The 5489-nt window shown below is 44.8% G+C and overlaps 1 pseudogene; it reads left to right on the forward strand.

Moving 5' to 3' along the window:
- Window positions 1-3193: 3193 nt before the first annotated feature.
- LOC142567774 (U2 spliceosomal RNA) lies at window positions 3194-3375 on the forward strand (annotated as a pseudogene).
- The last annotated feature ends 2114 nt before the right edge of the window (window positions 3376-5489 follow it).

The following is a 5489-nucleotide window of genomic DNA, read 5'->3' on the forward strand; positions in this document are numbered from 1 at the left end:
AGAGATGTCCACTTTTTCTGTGTAGTGACCCCCCTACTTTGACATGCATAACTGTTATCTCTGACCTCTCATAAATGACAGTTACGTTCACGAACTGGAGACTCGTTCGCGGTGTGCCAGCTTCAAATAAATCATCATCGTCATCATCATTTATTGGACCATTAAAGGCCCCTTGAGGGCATTCCACAACGGGGGGGGGGGGGGGGGGGGGGAGGGGACATCAGTAAGAGAAGCAGAAAGCATAGTCAGCGTGAAGCGAGATGACAATTTGCGTGGAAGTGATGTCCCAGAAAACGTATGTACACAGGACGCTCGAAAACTAGCAAACTTGATACCTGAACGCGTAGCAAGTAAGAATTATTATAAACATACATAAACGTCACATACACATACACAGGGTGTTCCAGCTAACTTTAGCCAGAGTTTAAAAATATGCCGATGCACTCTAAGACGACGCGACCAAATGCATGTTGCTCACTTTTGTGTGTAGTGTAGTGTGTCATGCTATTTTATTTATTTTGCTTAATTAGATAATTAGTCAGAACTAATTAACCAACTTCTGAAGCAACGAAGTTAAGGAAGAAATTCCGATTAGAATGTTGCAGGGGGGTTTGCAAAATGTCCGAATAAACAGTTTCTCTCTTTCTATCTATTAAGTATTAGTGGTTTTCATCTTACTGCGGATGGGGGGGGGGGGGGGGGCGCGAACTACAAAAAAAATATACCACGTGACATGCCCGCTTGCGCATCGTGATTGCACTGCTCCCAAACTTTCCGTGCATAAACGAACATATCATTGAGCCGGGTGTGCTTCCACTGCGTCTGCTTATCGCTATCATGAACCGCCGCGAGGGAAGCACATCGCTGGCGTAAATTGCACAGCCAACGCCTTCGTCCCTCCATCGTCGCCTTTTAAGCGGCAGCGCGCCAAGCTAGATGCTACGTTCGTTTGCACGCGGACAGTTTGTGAGCGATGCAAACACGGCGCGAAAACGGGTATGTCATGTGGTATTTCTTTTTTTTTATTTCGCGGGCACTCTGAGTAAGCTGCAAAACACTAATACTTAATAGATAGGAAGTTATAAACTGCCTAATCGAACGTTTTGCAAAGCGCTCTACAACTTTGCAATTTGAATTTTTTTGCCTAACTTCCTTGCTTCAGAACATGGTTAATTAATCTAGACTAATCTTCTAATTAGGCAAAATACAAAAAATAGCATGACACACTACATACAAAAGTGAGCAACATGCATTTGGTTGCGTCGTCTTAGAGTGCATCGGCACATTTCTTTTTTTTTTATTATTATTCTGGCTAAAGTTAGCTGAAACACCCTGTAGAGACGGGTGCAGATGTGTGGGTGGCATATTAACGTGATTCTCAGCAAAAATGGTTTGATATTAGTTGTTTGAATTTTATCGGGTTACGGTCAGTAATCAGTACGCTCTCAAGCTTGATGAGCTGCCTTTATTCTCCGTCTGGCGGGTGACCTCAGTGAATCACTACTGGCTTTGCCTTCGCGCCAAGATAACCATGCACTGAGACGATGCCGCACTTTCACTGCAAGTGTTCTCGCTCCATTGTGCGAAAATAACAGCACGTTCCACCACGCTTGGCACACTGGGCACCCTCGTCCCAATATAGGGCCCGTCCATTTGTTTCTTGTTTTTTTTTCTTCTCATCTTTTTTTATCTTTTTTTTTCTTTTTCTTAAGCACTGGAATTGTATGAACGGCTATGAACATTGTAAAGCGCCTCACAGCGCGCGCCCGGACAGGTTATTTCTCTCTCTCTCTCGCTATCATTTTTTGATGCTACCCTTCCCCTTCTCGTCTTATTTTCTACTCTTCCCTTAGTACAGCATAGCCAACCGACCATTTATTCTCGCTATCCTCCCTATTCATTTTCTTCTTTCTTTTACGTACGACGTTACCACTAAGTGGATGATTGGCGGTGCAAAGCAGGGCATCCAATTATCATCCTTATTGTGTAAGAATGTACCCACAAACTCATGCAGACAACAAGAACAGCTCTGTTTACATCGTAATTTTTCTTGAGCACTTATGATAACCATGATGCAGAAGCTGAAGGGATGAACCATTTCCACCTATCATTTTTTTTCATATTTTGACCTAAAACAGGAAGCTTTTATATCATTTTGTCGCCGTGCCACTCGCAGAGAGTTTGCAACGTTTGGCCCTGTTGGCAAGAGATCCTCAGTACAGCATTCTGAGTGGCTAAACGCAAAAGTACCACCCCTCATTCCAGTAAAGGAGGAGGGAGGAAAGAGAAAAGAAGAAGGCAGGGAGGTTAACCAGAATAACGTCCGGTTGGCTACCCTACACCGGGGTAATGGGAAAGGGGAAAGGAAAGATCACAGGGAGAGAGAGGAGGGAAGGAAAGAATGAAATTGTGGCAAGTTCGCTGACGCGTGCGGTTTTACAGAAATTGCCTGTTAAACTACGAAGGGGCTCGAATAAAATACTACGTAAAGATGAAAATAAATAGCGTCTCGTAGCCATTTCAAAGTGTTCATGCAAATACAAACGCCAGAGACATTTTAGTGGTTCGTTACTAATAGTCTTAGAAAATTCAGAGCCATTCCACTTCTGTGAAGGTGGTTGACCAGCGAAGCTGTGTATGTCTGACCCTTAATGGCGAACTGTCCATTGCCGTGCGTCAAATACCGTATGCACATAAATGGAAGGCGAGTCGCGACTAGTCGCTCCCCCACGATGTTGAACCTTGGAAGCGGCTGAAGCATTGGGGGGTATACATGCCCATGTGTTGTTGCGAAACGCGGCACGACGCCTTTTACTAACAAATCCCGGCACCTCACCGCACTCCAAGGCCGCGCACTGCTTCACCGCAGCCAAGGCGATCGTGCGTTGGTCGACGTCCCGCAGTTGCAGTAATGGTTGTAAAAGGTCACTCGAAAACCACCAGCGGTCACACACAACACAGGCCACAGAAAATTGGTTCCCCACAAACTCCCTCCTAAACCTGGCCGTTGCTCTGGTGAAACGTTCCAAGTTTGCGGGATGGGGGCCACATGGATGGTTCGCATTTTTTTCCACCTCGCGGTCCTGGCGCGTAGCATGCTTACGGGACCGGCATAACATGAAGAGCGGAAGGAAAGCAAAGGTGATACGCAAGCGCTTGGAACGCCGACAAAGAGAGGTCAGTGCGAACACAGACATGACCGACGAGGGTCAAAGTGTAGTATCTGTTCTCATCAGCTTAATACCTGATACGGGTTGGATTTGGACCAAAGATATTAAACTTATATTTGCAAGTTGTCGGAATGCTTAAAGACTGTTTCACTTCCGCCGCGGGTCGGTCCGGTATTGCACTATCTTCAGGATCGGCTTACACGGCTTGATAGGCGCACGAAATTTTTTCCCAGAACCTAGCCATATACAGCATTGTTGTAAAAACAGATATTCTCTGGGTTTTTCTTGATACCATGACAGCGAATGGCATGATATTTAGGCTTAATACCACCGAGACCCGAGAAATTGTCTTAAACTGAGCGCGGAGTTGCCGCTCAATAGTTGTCCCCAAGAGAGATCACACTAACTCGAAACACGCAACCGTATTGTCCGAATCGTTCCTGTACCCAAGAAACGTGATCGTTTGCTGTTAACTAACTATCGCCCAATTTTCCTAAATTCATCATGCTGTAAAAAACTTGAGCACGTCATTGCTAATCGCATAAATGAATTCTTGGGGCGCTATAACGTAAAACTATTCCAAACTTTTCTATCCCAATTCTGCTATCAGCCCTCCACGATTGGTCAAAAACTTTTTTCGACCGCGCCCACTTCACCTGTGTGTCACGCGACGGCACGAAAACCGCAATACCTCCCCATCTGATATGACATGTACATACTGATTGTGCATGATTTGACAGAAAAAAGAAAAACAGTTATTTCTGATTCGAACCTTTTTCGCCATTAGCCCTCGGCTATTGGTAAAAAGTTTTCCGGCTGCACCCACTTCACCTGCCTGTCACGCGACGTCACAAAACTACGCAAACTCACCGCGTCAAAGTGACGTGTACGCGATAAACATGCACTAATATGCCGAACAAAACTGAATTTTCTTCGGAATAGCGGCAGGCTGCCCCGTTCCGAAAGGAATAAAAGATGGCTGCCGCCGATCGCTGAGACACTGGCTACTCGCACCTGCCGGAGAGCATGGGTGTGTTTGCGCATAATAAAACTTCTTGCGTGGCCGTGTAACGTTTTCGAGCCCTTTCATCACGTTTACCACCTTATTCTGCCAACTCTTCTTTGCTGAGGGTCAGTTTTAGCGTCATTCTTAAGCTTCCGTTGCACGCCGCCGTGAATTTCGACCAGCCACCACAAGCTAAGTAAAGGAAAGCCGACCAATCGCAGACGCTGGCACCACCCTCTTCATCCGGTTATCGACTTTCAATGCACAGGCGTGAATCCCCAGTGAATCCCTCTCCACTTGAGCGTTCTCCTCGCCTCTTGTCAGCCAACTAGATACGACAAGCCGCTCAGTGTAGGCAATGTTATTCGTTTTTCAAGCAAACAAAAGTGACCTCCTATGAACGAGGAGAGCGTTTGATTGGTCTGTTCAGACAACCCTGCGGGTGACCGCCTGGTGCTTGCGTCGGTGGTTACGCAAATTTGACGTCAGGAGATTGGAATAGAAACATTTTGGAATAGTTTTACTTTATACGGCCCTTGAATCGGCACTCTATTATGTCCAAATTTCAGAATCATTTTCGTAAAGGGTACTCAACAGTAACCCAATCAACAAGAATTGTTCATTTGGTCACGCTTACCCTAGACAGTAATGACCAGGTTGATCTCATATTATTGGATTTTAGCAAAGCTTTTGATAAAGTCCATCATGATAAATTAATGTTAAAGCTAAAAACTATTGACCTTCCTGAAATATTAGTTATCTGGATTTTGGACTATTTAACTAACCGTAAGCAATATGTTTCAATTGATGGACAGGAGTCGGACGGTCTTGCAGTTACTTCCAGTGTGCCTCAAGGGAGTTTACTAGGCCCTTTATTATTTCTTTTTTATATTAACGACATCGTTCACGCAGTTGTTCCTGGCGTAGAGATTCGTTTGTTTGCGGATGACTGCGTGCTGATTCATGACATTACATGTTCTAATCACCAGAAAGACATAGATAACTCTTTAACTAACATCCTAGCATGGTGCCATGAATGGGGTATGGTTCTAAACAAAGACAAAACGAGCTTTCTTTGCGTATCAACCAAAAAATTTCTTTTCAATCACAGGTATCACTTTGGACGATCACCCTTACATGAAGTCTCCAGTTTTAAATACCTAGGTGTAACAATAACTAACAATCTCTCCTGGGATTCACATTCTGAAAATACCTGCTAATCCGCCTTTCGCAAACTATGTCTTTCATGGAATAAACTTTCGAAAGCCCCCGCTCAGAGTAAACTACTGGCTTGTAATTCATTAATCAGCCCT

Source organism: Dermacentor variabilis, chromosome 1, assembly GCF_050947875.1.
Source record: "Dermacentor variabilis isolate Ectoservices chromosome 1, ASM5094787v1, whole genome shotgun sequence".
Lineage (NCBI taxonomy): Eukaryota > Metazoa > Arthropoda > Arachnida > Ixodida > Ixodidae > Dermacentor > Dermacentor variabilis.